Source organism: Salmo salar, unplaced genomic scaffold, assembly GCF_905237065.1.
Source record: "Salmo salar unplaced genomic scaffold, Ssal_v3.1, whole genome shotgun sequence".
NCBI classification, from domain to species: domain Eukaryota; kingdom Metazoa; phylum Chordata; class Actinopteri; order Salmoniformes; family Salmonidae; genus Salmo; species Salmo salar.
The window spans coordinates 591618-608239 of NW_025549219.1; positions in this window are offsets into that span (position 1 = coordinate 591618).

Consider the following 16622-nt stretch of genomic DNA (forward strand, 5'->3'; position numbering starts at 1 on the left):
CACCAAGACTCTTCCTAGAGCTGGTCATCTGGCAAAACTGAGCAATCGGGGGAGAAGGGCCTTGGTCAGGGAGGTGACCAAGAAGTCACCTCCCTGAGTTCCTCTGTGTAGATAGGAGAACCTTCCAGAAGGGCAAACCAATCAGGCCTTTATGGTAGAGTGGCCAGACGGAAGCCACTCCTTAGTAAAAGGCACATGACAGCCCGCTTAGAGTTTGCCAAAAGGCACGTAAAGGACTCTGACCATGAGAAACAAGATTCCCTGGTCTGATGGAACCAAGGTTGAACTCTTTGGCCTGAATGCCAAGCGTAACGATTAGAGGAAACCAGGCACCATCCCTACGGTGAAGCATGGTGGTGGCAGCATCATGCTGTGGGGATGTTTTTCAGAGGCAGGGACTGAGAGACTTGTCAAGATTGAGGGAAAGATGAACGGAGCAAAGTACAGAGAGATCATTGATGAAAACCTGCTCCAGAGTGCTCAGGACCTCAGACTGGGGCGAAGGTTCCCCTTCAACAGGACAATGATCCTAAACGCAGAGCCAAGACAACGCAGGAGTGGCTTCGGGACAAGTCTCAATGTCCTTAAGTGGCCTAGCCACAGCCTGGACTGAAACCTGATCGAACATCTTTGGAGAGACCTGAAAATAGCTGTGCAGCAAAGCTCCCCATCCAACCTGACAGAGCTTGAGAGGATCTGCAGAGAAGAATGGGAGAAACTCCCCAAATACAGGTGTGCCAAGCTTGTTGTGTCATACCCAAGAAGACTGGAGGGTGTAATTGCTGCCAAATGTGCTTAAACAAAGTAATGAGTAAAGGGACTGAATACTTATGTAAATGTCGTATTTCCATTTTTTTTTATACATTTGCAAAAATTTCTAAAAGACAGTTTTAGCTTTTTCATTATGGGGTATTGTGTGTAGATTGAAGAGGAAAAAAAACAATTTTAATCAATTTTAGAATAACGTAACAAAATGTGTAAAAAGTCAAGGGGTCTGAATACTTTCCGAAGGCATTGCATGGTATGAGCATTTCTTGAGTCTAAACCTGAAATCTCATGAATTTAGTCGTTTTGTTTCATTTAGATAATTAGTATTCATCAAGCTAAATTAATATGACAATGTGATTACGTTGTTGACATGAAACATTCACTACATCATGACTGTTCCCATATTAAAACATTCACTACATCATGACTGTTCCCATATTAAAACATTCACTACATCATGACTGTTCCCATATTAAAACATTCACTACATCATGACTGTTCCCATATTAAAACATTCACTACATCATGACTGTTCCCATATTAAAACATTCACTACATCCTGACTGTTCCCATATTAAAACATTCACTACATCCTGACTGTTCCCATGTTAAAACATTCACTACATCCTGACTGTTCCCATATTAAAACATTCACTACATCCTGGCTGTTCCCATATTAAAACATTCACTACATCCTGACTGTTGCCATATTAAAACATTCACTACATCCTGACTGTTCCCATATTAAAACATTCACTACATCCTGACTGTTCCCATATTAAAACATTCACTACATCATGACTGTTCCCATAATAAAACATTCACCACATCATGACTGTTCCCATATTAAAACATTCACTACATCCTGACTGTTCCCATATTAAAACATTCACTACATCATGACTGTTCCCATATTAAAACATTCACTACATCATGACTGTTCCCATCAGTATTATTAAAACATTCACTACATCCTGGCTGTTCCCATATTAAAACATTGACTACATCATGACTGTTACCATCAGTATTATTAAAACATTCACTACATCATGACTGTTCCCATATTAAAATATTCACTATATCATGACTGTTCCCATATTAAAACATTCACTACATCATGACTGTTACCATCAGTATTATTAAAACATTCACTACATCATGACTGTTCCCATATTAAAACATTCACTACATCATGACTGTTCCCATATTAAAACATTCACTACATCATGACTGTTCCCATATTAAAACATTCACTACATCCTGACTGTTCCCATATTAAAACATTCACTACATCATGACTGTTCCCATATTAAAACATTCACTACATCATGACTGTTCCCATCAGTATTATTAAAACATTCACTACATCCTGGCTGTTCTCATATTAAAACATTCACTACATCATGACTGTTACCATCAGTATTATTAAAACATTCACTACATCATGACTGTTCCCATATTAAAATATTCACTATATCATGACTGTTCCCATATTAAAACATTCACTACATCATGACTGTTACCATCGGTATTATTAAAACATTCACTACATCATGACTGTTCCCATATTAAAACATTCACTACATCATGACTGTTCCCATATTAAAACATTCACTACATCATGGGTGTTCCCATCAGTATTATTAAAACACTCACTACATTATGACTGTTCCCATATTAAAACACTCACTACATCATGACTGTTCCCATCAGTATTAATAAAACACTCACTAAATCATGGCTGTTCCCATCAGTATTATTAAAACACTCACTACATAATGGCTGTTCCATCAGTATTATTAAAACATTCACAACATCATGACTGTTCCCATCAGTATTATTAAAACACTCACTAAATCATGGCTGTTCCCATCAGTATTATTAAAACACTCACTACATCATGGCTGTTCCCATCAGTATTATTAAAACATTCACTACATCATGACTGTTCCCATCAGTATTATTAAAACATTCACTACATCCTGGCTGTTCCCATATTAAAACATTCACTACATCATGACTGTTCCCATCAGTATTATTAAAACATTCACTACATCATGACTTTTCCCATCAGTATTATTAAAACATTCACTACATCATGGCTGTTCCCATCAGTATTATTAAAACATTCACTACATCATGACTGTTCCCATCAGTATTATTAAAACATTCACTACATTATGACTGTTCCCATATTAAAACATTCACTACATCATGGCGGTTCCCATATTAAAACATTCACTACATCATGACTGTTCCCATATTAAAACATTCACTACTTCATGACTGTTCCCATATTAAAACATTCACTACATCCTGACTGTTCCCATATTAAAACATTCACTACATCATGACTGTTCCCATCAGTATTATTAAAACATTCACTACATCATGACTGTTCCCATATTAAAACATTCACTACATCCTGACTGTTCCCATATTAAAACATTCACTACATCATGACTGTTCCCATCAGTATTATTAAACATTCACTACATCATGACTGTTCCCATCAGTATTATTAAACATTCACTACATCATGACTGTTCCCATCAGTATTATTAAAACATTCACTACATCATGACTGTTCCCATCAGTATTATTAAAACATTCACTACATCATGACTGTTCCCATCAGTATTATTAAAACATTCACTACATCCTGGCTGTTCCCATATTAAAACATTCACTACATCATGACTGTTACCATCAGTATTATTAAAACATTCACTACATCATGACTGTTCCCATATTAAAACATTCACTACATCATGACTGTTCCCATATTAAAACATTCACTACATCCTGACTGTTCCCATGTTAAAACATTCACTACATCATGACTGTTCCCATATTAAAACATTCACTACATCATGACTGTTCCCATCAGTATTATTAAAACATTCACTACATCCTGGCTGTTCCCATATTAAAACATTCACTACATCATGACTGTTACCATCAGTATTATTAAAACATTCACTACATCATGACTGTTCCATACTACAAACTGACTGTTCCCATCAGTAATATTAAAACATTCACTACATCATGACTGTTCCCATCAGTATTATTAAAACATTCACTACATCATCACTGTTTCCATCAGTATTATTAAAACATTCACTACATCATGACTGTTCCCATCAGTATTATTAAAACATTCACTACATCCTGGCTGTTCCCATATTAAAACATTCACTACATCATGACTGTTCCCATCAGGATTATTAAAACATTCACTACATCATGGCTGTTCCCATCAGTATTATTAAAACATTCACTACATCATGACTGTTCACATCAGTATTATTAAAACATTGACTACATCATGGCTGTTCCCATCAGTATTATTAAAACATTCACTACATCATGACTGTTCACATCAGTATTATTAAAACATTGACTACATCATGACTTTTCCCATATTAAAACATTCACTACATCATGGCTGTTCCCATATTAAAACATTCACTACATCATGACTGTTCCCATCAGGATTATTAAAACATTCACTACATCATGGCTATTCCCATCAGTATTATTAAAACATTCACTACATCATGACTGTTCACATCAGTATTATTAAAACATTGACTACATCATGACTGTTCCCATATTAAAACATTCACTACATCATGGCTGTTCCCATATTAAAACATTCACTACATCATGACTGTTCCCATATTAAAACATTCACTACTTCATGACTGTTCCCATATTAAAACATTCACTACATCCTGACTGTTCCCATATTAAAACATTCACTACATCCTGACTGTTCCCATATTAAAACATTCACTCTATCATGACTGTTCCCATCAGTATTATTAAAACATTGACTACATCCTGGCTGTTCCCATCAGTATTATTAAAACATTCACTACATCATCACTGTTTCCATCAGTATTATTAAAACATTCACTACATCATGACTGTTCCCATATTAAAACATTCACCACATCATGACTGTTCCCATCAGTATTATTAAAACATTCACTACATCATGACTGTTCCCATCAGTATTATTAAAACATTCACTACATCATGACTATTCCCATCAGTATTATTAAAACATTCACTACATCATGACTGTTCCCATATTAAAACATTCACTACACCAAGACTGTTCCCATCAGTATTATTAAAACATTCACTACATCATGACTGTTCCCATATTAAAACACTCACTACATCATGACTGTTCCCATCAGTATTATTAAAACATTCACTACATCATGACTGTTCCCATATTAAAACATTCACTACATCATGACTGTTCCCATCAGTATTATTAAAACATTCACTACATCATGACTGTTCCCATATTAAAACATTCACTACATCCTGACTGTTCCCATATTAAAACATTCACTACATCATGACTGTTCCCATCAGTATTATTAAACATTCACTACATCATGACTGTTCCCATCAGTATTATTAAACATTCACTACATCATGACTGTTCCCATCAGTATTATTAAAACATTCACTACATCATGACTGTTCCCATCAGTATTATTAAAACATTCACTACATCATGACTGTTCCCATCAGTATTATTAAAACATTCACTACATCCTGGCTGTTCCCATATTAAAACATTCACTACATCCTGGCTGTTCCCATATTAAAACATTCACTACATCATGACTGTTCCATACTACAAACTGACTGTTCCCATCAGTATTATTAAAACATTCACTACATCATGACTGTTCCCATCAGTATTATTAAAACATTCACTACATCATGACTCTTCCCATCAGTATTTTTAAAACATTCACTACATCATGACTGTTCCCATCAGTATTATTAAAACATTCACTACATCATGACTGTTCCCATATTAAAACATTCACTACATCATGGCTGTTCCCATATTAAAACATTCACTACATCATGACTGTTCCCATATTAAAACATTCACTACTTCGTGACTGTTCCCATATTAAAACATTCACTACATCCTGACTGTTCCCATATTAAAACATTCACTACATCCTGACTGTTCCCATATTAAAACATTCACTACATCATGACTGTTCCCATATTAAAACATTCACTACATCATGACTGTTCCCATCAGTATTATTAAAACATTCACTACATCCTGGCTGTTCCCATATTAAAACATTCACTACATCATGACTGTTACCATCAGTATTATTAAAACATTCACTACATCATGACTGTTCCCATATTAAAATATTCACTATATCATGACTGTTCCCATATTAAAACATTCACTACATCATGACTGTTACCATCAGTATTATTAAAACATTCACTACATCCTGACTGTTCCCATATTAAAACATTCACTACATCCTGACTGTTCCCATATTAAAACATTCACTACATCATGACTGTTCCCATCAGTATTATTAAACATTCACTACATCATGACTGTTCCCATCAGTATTATTAAACATTCACTACATCATGACTCTTCCCATCAGTATTATTAAAACATTCACTACATCATGACTGTTCCCATCAGTATTATTAAAACATTCACTACATCATGACTGTTCCCATATTAAAACACTCACTACATCATGACTGTTCCATACTACAAACTGACTGTTCCCATCAGTAATATTAAAACATTCACTACATCATGACTGTTCCCATCAGTATTATTAAAACATTCACTACATCATGACTGTTCACATCAGTATTATTAAAACATTGACTACATCATGACTGTTCCCATATTAAAACATTCACTACATCATGGCTGTTCCCATATTAAAACATTCACTACATCATGACTGTTCCCATCAGGATTATTAAAACATTCACTACATCATGGCTATTCCCATCAGTATTATTAAAACATTCACTACATCATGACTGTTCACATCAGTATTATTAAAACATTGACTACATCATGACTGTTCCCATATTAAAACATTCACTACATCATGGCTGTTCCCATATTAAAACATTCACTACATCATGACTGTTCCCATATTAAAACATTCACTACTTCATGACTGTTCCCATATTAAAACATTCACTACATCCTGACTGTTCCCATATTAAAACATTCACTACATCCTGACTGTTCCCATATTAAAACATTCACTCTATCATGACTGTTCCCATCAGTATTATTAAAACATTGACTACATCCTGGCTGTTCCCATCAGTATTATTAAAACATTCACTACATCATCACTGTTTCCATCAGTATTATTAAAACATTCACTACATCATGACTGTTCCCATATTAAAACATTCACCACATCATGACTGTTCCCATCAGTATTATTAAAACATTCACTACATCATGACTGTTCCCATCAGTATTATTAAAACATTCACTACATCATGACTATTCCCATCAGTATTATTAAAACATTCACTACATCATGACTGTTCCCATATTAAAACATTCACTACACCATGACTGTTCCCATCAGTATTATTAAAACATTCACTACATCATGACTGTTCCCATATTAAAACACTCACTACATCATGACTGTTCCCATCAGTATTATTAAAACATTCACTACATCATGACTGTTCCCATATTAAAACATTCACTACATCATGACTGTTCCCATCAGTATTATTAAAACATTCACTACATCATGACTGTTCCCATATTAAAACATTCACTACATCATGACTGTTCCTATCAGTATTATTAAAACATTCACTACATCCTGGCTGTTCCCATCAGTATTATTAAAACATTCACTACATCATCACTGTTTCCATCAGTATTATTAAAACATTCACTACATCATGACTGTTCCCATATTAAAACATTCACCACATCATGACTGTTCCCATCAGTATTATTAAAACATTCACTACATCATGACTGTTCCCATCAGTATTATTAAAACATTCACTACATCATGACTATTCCCATCAGTATTATTAAAACATTCACTACATCATGACTGTTCCCATATTAAAACATTCACTACACCATGACTGTTCCCATCAGTATTATTAAAACATTCACTACATCATGACTGTTCCCATATTAAAACACTCACTACATCATGACTGTTCCCATCAGTATTATTAAAACATTCACTACATCATGACTGTTCCCATATTAAAACATTCACTACATCATGACTGTTCCCATCAGTATTATTAAAACATTCACTACATCCTGACTGTTCCCATATTAAAACATTCACTACATCATGACTGTTCCCATCAGTATTATTAAACATTCACTACATCATGACTGTTCCCATCAGTATTATTAAACATTCACTACATCATGACTGTTCCCATCAGTATTATTAAAACATTCACTACATCATGACTGTTCCCATCAGTATTATTAAAACATTCACTACATCATGACTGTTCCCATCAGTATTATTACAACATTCACTACATCCTGGCTGTTCCCATATTAAAACATTCACTACATCCTGGCTGTTCCCATATTAAAACATTCACTACATCATGACTGTTCCATACTACAAACTGACTGTTCCCATCAGTATTATTAAAACATTCACTACATCATGACTGTTCCCATCAGTATTATTAAAACATTCACTACATCATGACTCTTCCCATCAGTATTTTTAAAACATTCACTACATCATGACTGTTCCCATCAGTATTATTAAAACATTCACTACATCATGACTGTTCCCATATTAAAACATTCACTACATCATGGCTGTTCCCATATTAAAACATTCACTACATCATGACTGTTCCCATATTAAAACATTCACTACTTCGTGACTGTTCCCATATTAAAACATTCACTACATCCTGACTGTTCCCATATTAAAACATTCACTACATCCTGACTGTTCCCATATTAAAACATTCACTACATCATGACTGTTCCCATATTAAAACATTCACTACATCATGACTGTTCCCATCAGTATTATTAAAACATTCACTACATCCTGGCTGTTCCCATATTAAAACATTCACTACATCATGACTGTTACCATCAGTATTATTAAAACATTCACTACATCATGACTGTTCCCATATTAAAATATTCACTATATCATGACTGTTCCCATATTAAAACATTCACTACATCATGACTGTTACCATCAGTATTATTAAAACATTCACTACATCCTGATTGTTCCCATATTAAAACATTCACTACATCCTGACTGTTCCCATATTAAAACATTCACTACATCATGACTGTTCCCATCAGTATTATTAAACATTCACTACATCATGACTGTTCCCATCAGTATTATTAAACATTCACTACATCATGACTCTTCCCATCAGTATTATTAAAACATTCACTACATCATGACTGTTCCCATCAGTATTATTAAAACATTCACTACATCATGACTGTTCCCATATTAAAACACTCACTACATCATGACTGTTCCATACTACAAACTGACTGTTCCCATCAGTAATATTAAAACATTCACTACATCATGACTGTTCCCATCAGTATTATTAAAACATTCACTACATCATGACTGTTCCCATATTAAAACATTCACTACATCATGACTGTTCCATACTACAAACTGACTGTTCCCATCAGTAATATTAAAACATTCACTACATCATGACTGTTCCCATCAGTATTATTAAAACATTCACTACATCATGACTGTTCCCATCAGTATTATTAAAACATTCACTACATCATGACTGTTCCCATATTAAAACATTCACTACATCATGACTGTTCCCATCAGGATTATTAAAACATTCACTACATCATGGCTGTTCCCATCAGTATTATTAAAACATTCACTACATCATGACTGTTCACATCAGTATTATTAAAACATTCACTACATCATGACTGTTCCCATATTAAAACATTCACTACATCATGGCTGTTCCCATATTAAAACATTCACTACATCCGGACTGTTCCCATATTAAAACATTCACTACATCCTGACTGTTCCCATATTAAAACATTCACTCTATCATGACTGTTCCCATCAGTATTATTAAAACATTCACTACATCCTGGCTGTTCCCATCAGTATTATTAAAACATTCACTACATCATCACTGTTTCCATCAGTATTATTAAAACATTCACTACATCATGACTGTTCCCATATTAAAACATTCACCACATCATGACTGTTCCCATCAGTATTATTAAAACATTCACTACATCATGACTGTTCCCATCAGTATTATTAAAACATTCACTACATCATGACTGTTCCCATCAGTATTATTAAAACATTCACTACATCCTGGCTGTTCCCATATTAAAACATTCGCTACAGCATGACTGTTCCCATCAGTATTATTAAAACATTCACTACATCATGACTGTTCCCATATTAAAACACTCACTACATCATGACTGTTCCCATCAGTATTATTAAAACATTCACTACATCATGACTGTTCCCATATTAAAACATTCACTACATCATGACTTTTCCCATCAGTATTATTAAAACATTCACTACATCATGACTGTTCCCATATTAAAACATTCACTACATCCTGACTGTTCCCATATTAAAACATTCACTACATCATGACTGTTCCCATCAGTATTATTAAAACATTCACTACATCATGACTGTTCCCATATTAAAACATTCACTACATCCTGACTGTTCCCATATTAAAACATTCACTACATCATGACTGTTCCCATCAGTATTATTAAACATTCACTACATCATGACTCTTCCCATCAGTATTATTAAACATTCACTACATCATGACTCTTCCCATCAGTATTATTAAAACATTCACTACATCATGACTGTTCCCATCAGTATTATTAAAACATTCACTACATCATGACTGTTCCCATATTAAAACACTCACTACATCATGACTGTTCCATACTACAAACTGACTGTTCCCATCAGTAATATTAAAACATTCACTACATCATGACTGTTCCCATCAGTATTATTAAAACATTCACTACATCATGACTGTTCCCATATTAAAACATTCACTACATCATGACTGTTCCATACTACAAACTGACTGTTCCCATCAGTAATATTAAAACATTCACTACATCATGACTGTGCCCATCAGTATTATTAAAACATTCACTACATCATGACTGTTCCCATCAGTATTATTAAAACATTCACTACATCATGACTGTTCCCATCAGTATTATTAAAACATTCACTACATCCTGGCTGTTCCCATATTAAAACATTCACTACATCATGACTGTTCCCATCAGGATTATTAAAACATTCACTACATCATGGCTGTTCCCATCAGTATTATTAAAACATTCACTACATCATGACTGTTCACATCAGTATTATTAAAACATTCACTACATCATGACTGTTCCCATATTAAAACATTCACTACATCATGGCTGTTCCCATATTAAAACATTCACTACATCCTGACTGTTCCCATATTAAAACATTCACTACATCATGACTGTTCCCATCAGTATTATTAAACATTCACTACACCATGACTGTTCCCATCAGTATTATTAAACATTCACTACATCATGACTGTTCCCATCAGTATTATTAAAACATTCACTACATCATGACTGTTCCCATATTAAAACATTCACTACATCCTGACTGTTCCCATATTAAAACATTCACTACATCCTGACTGTTCCCATATTAAAACATTCACTACATCATGACTGTTCCCATCAGTATTATTAAAACATTCACTACATCATGACTGTTCCCATCCGTATTATTAAATCATTCACAACATCATGACTGTTCCCATATTAAAACATTCACTACATCATGACTGTTCCCATCAGTATTATTAAAACATTCACTACATCATGATTCTTCCCATCAGTATTATTAAAACATTCACTACATCATGTCTGTTCCCATCAGTATTATTAAAACATTCACTACATCATGACTGTTCCCATATTAAAACATTCACTACATCATGGCTGTTCCCATATTAAAACATTCACTACATCATGACTGTTCCCATATTAAAACATTCACTACTTCATGACTGTTCCCATATTAAAACATTCACTACATCCTGACTGTTCCCATATTAAAACATTCACTACATCCTGACTGTTCCCATATTAAAACATTCACTACATCATGACTGTTCCCATCAGTATTATTAAAACATTCACTACATCATGACTGTTCCCATCCGTATTATTAAATCATTCACTACATCCTGACTGTTCCCATATTAAAACATTCACTACATCATGACTGTTCCCATATTAAAACATTCACTACATCCTGACTGTTCCCATATTAAAACATTCACTACATCCTGGCTGTTCCCATATTAAAACATTCACTACATCATGACTGTTCCCATCAGGATTGTTAAAACATTCACTACATCATGGCTGTTCCCATCAGTATTATTAAAACATTCACTACATCATGACTGTTCCCATCAGTATTATTAAAACATTCACTACATCATGACTGTTCTCATCAGTATTATTAAAACATTCACTACATCATGACTGTTCCCATCAGTATTATTAAAACATTCACTACATCATCACTGTTCCCATCAGTATTATTAAAACATTCACTATATCATCACTGTTCCCATATTAAAACATTCACCACATCATGACTGTTCCCATCAGTATTATTAAAACATTCACTACATCATGACTGTTCCCATCAGTATTATTAAAACATTCACTACATCATGACTGTTCCCATCAGTATTATTAAAACATTCACTACATCCTGGCTGTTCCCATATTAAAACATTCACTACACCATGACTGTTCCCATCAGTATTATTAAAACATTCACTACATCATGACTGTTCCCATATTAAAACACTCACTACATCATGACTGTTCCCATCAGTATTATTAAAACATTCACTACATCATGACTGTTCCCATATTAAAACATTCACTACATCATGACTGTTCCCATCAGAATTATTAAAACATTCACTACATCATGACTGTTCCCATATTAAAACATTCACTACATCCTGACTGTTCCCATATTAAAACATTCACTACATCCTGACTGTTCCCATATTAAAACATTCACTACATCATGACTGTTCCCATCAGTATTATTAAACATTCACTACATCATGACTGTTCCCATCAGTATTATTAAACATTCACTACATCATGACTGTTCCCATCAGTATTATTAAAACATTCACTACATCATGACTGTTCCCATCAGTATTATTAAAACATTCACTACATCCTGGCTGTTCCCATATTAAAACATTCACTACATCATGACTGTTCCATACTACAAACTGACTGTTCCCATCAGTATTATTAAAACATTCACTACATCATGGCTGTTCCCATCAGTATTATTAAAACACTCACTACATAATGGCTGTTCCCATCAGTATTATTAAAACATTCACAACATCATGACTGTTCCCATCAGTATTATTAAAACACTCACTAAATCATGGCTGTTCCCATCAGTATTATTAAAACACTCACTACATCATGGCTGTTCCCATCAGTATTATTAAAACATTCACTACATCATGACTGTTCCCATCAGTATTATTAAAACATTCACTACATCCTGGCTGTTCCCATATTAAAACATTCACTACATCATGACTGTTCCCATCAGTATTATTAAAACATTCACTACATTATGACTGTTCCCATATTAAAACATTCACTACATCATGGCGGTTCCCATATTAAAACATTCACTACATCATGACTGTTCCCATATTAAAACATTCACTACTTCATGACTGTTCCCATATTAAAACATTCACTACATCCTGACTGTTCCCATATTAAAACATTCACTACATCATGACTGTTCCCATCAGTATTATTAAAACATTCACTACATCATGACTGTTCCCATATTAAAACACTCACTACATCATGACTGTTCCCATCAGTATTATTAAAACATTCACTACATCATGACTGTTCCCATATTAAAACATTCACTACATCATGACTGTTCCCATCAGAATTATTAAAACATTCACTACATCATGACTGTTCCCATATTAAAACATTCACTACATCCTGGCTGTTCCCATATTAAAACATTCACTACATCATGACTGTTCCCATCAGGATTGTTAAAACATTCACTACATCATGGCTGTTCCCATCAGTATTATTAAAACATTCACTACATCATGACTGTTCCCATCAGTATTATTAAAACATTCACTACATCATGACTGTTCTCATCAGTATTATTAAAACATTCACTACATCATGAATGTTCCCATCAGTATTATTAAAACATTCACTACATCATCACTGTTCCCATCAGTATTATTAAAACATTCACTATATCATCACTGTTCCCATATTAAAACATTCACCACATCATGACTGTTCCCATCAGTATTATTAAAACATTCACTACATCATGACTGTTCCCATCAGTATTATTAAAACATTCACTACATCATGACTGTTCCCATCAGTATTATTAAAACATTCACTACATCCTGGCTGTTCCCATATTAAAACATTCACTACACCATGACTGTTCCCATCAGTATTATTAAAACATTCACTACATCATGACTGTTCCCATATTAAAACACTCACTACATCATGACTGTTCCCATCAGTATTATTAAAACATTCACTACATCATGACTGTTCCCATATTAAAACATTCACTACATCATGACTGTTCCCATCAGAATTATTAAAACATTCACTACATCATGACTGTTCCCATATTAAAACATTCACTACATCCTGACTGTTCCCATATTAAAACATTCACTACATCCTGACTGTTCCCATATTAAAACATTCACTACATCATGACTGTTCCCATCAGTATTATTAAACATTCACTACATCATGACTGTTCCCATCAGTATTATTAAACATTCACTACATCATGACTGTTCCCATCAGTATTATTAAAACATTCACTATATCATGACTGTTCCCATCAGTATTATTAAAACATTCACTACATCCTGGCTGTTCCCATATTAAAACATTCACTACATCATGACTGTTCCATACTACAAACTGACTGTTCCCATCAGTATTATTAAAACATTCACTACATCATGGCTGTTCCCATCAGTATTATTAAAACACTCACTACATAATGGCTGTTCCCATCAGTATTATTAAAACATTCACAACATCATGACTGTTCCCATCAGTATTATTAAAACACTCACTAAATCATGGCTGTTCCCATCAGTATTATTAAAACACTCACTACATCATGGCTGTTCACATCAGTATTATTAAAACATTCACTACATCATGACTGTTCCCATCAGTATTATTAAAACATTCACTACATCCTGGCTGTTCCCATATTAAAACATTCACTACATCCTGGCTGTTCCCATATTAAAACATTCACTACATCATGACTGTTCCATACTACAAACTGACTGTTCCCATCAGTATTATTAAAACATTCACTACATCATGACTGTTCCCATCAGTATTATTAAAACATTCACTACATCATGACTCTTCCCATCAGTATTTTTAAAACATTCACTACATCATGACTGTTCCCATCAGTATTATTAAAACATTCACTACATCATGACTGTTCCCATATTAAAACATTCACTACATCATGGCTGTTCCCATATTAAAACATTCACTACATCATGACTGTTCCCATATTAAAACATTCACTACTTCGTGACTGTTCCCATATTAAAACATTCACTACATCCTGACTGTTCCCATATTAAAACATTCACTACATCCTGACTGTTCCCATATTAAAACATTCACTACATCATGACTGTTCCCATATTAAAACATTCACTACATCATGACTGTTCCCATCAGTATTATTAAAACATTCACTACATCCTGGCTGTTCCCATATTAAAACATTCACTACATCATGACTGTTACCATCAGTATTATTAAAACATTCACTACATCATGACTGTTCCCATATTAAAATATTCACTATATCATGACTGTTCCCATATTAAAACATTCACTACATCATGACTGTTACCATCAGTATTATTAAAACATTCACTACATCCTGACTGTTCCCATATTAAAACATTCACTACATCCTGACTGTTCCCATATTAAAACATTCACTACATCATGACTGTTCCCATCAGTATTATTAAACATTCACTACATCATGACTGTTCCCATCAGTATTATTAAACATTCACTACATCATGACTCTTCCCATCAGTATTATTAAAACATTCACTACATCATGACTGTTCCCATCAGTATTATTAAAACATTCACTACATCATGACTGTTCCCATATTAAAACACTCACTACATCATGACTGTTCCATACTACAAACTGACTGTTCCCATCAGTAATATTAAAACATTCACTACATCATGACTGTTCCCATCAGTATTATTAAAACATTCACTACATCATGACTGTTCCCATATTAAAACATTCACTACATCATGACTGTTCCATACTACAAACTGACTGTTCCCATCAGTAATATTAAAACATTCACTACATCATGACTGTTCCCATCAGTATTATTAAAACATTCACTACATCATGACTGTTCCCATCAGTATTATTAAAACATTCACTACATCATGACTGTTCCCATATTAAAACATTCACTACATCATGACTGTTCCCATCAGGATTATTAAAACATTCACTACATCATGGCTGTTCCCATCAGTATTATTAAAACATTCACTACATCATGACTGTTCACATCAGTATTATTAAAACATTCACTACATCATGACTGTTCCCATATTAAAACATTCACTACATCATGGCTGTTCCCATATTAAAACATTCACTACATCCGGACTGTTCCCATATTAAAACATCCACTACATCCTGACTGTTCCCATATTAAAACATTCACTCTATCATGACTGTTCCCATCAGTATTATTAAAACATTCACTACATCCTGGCT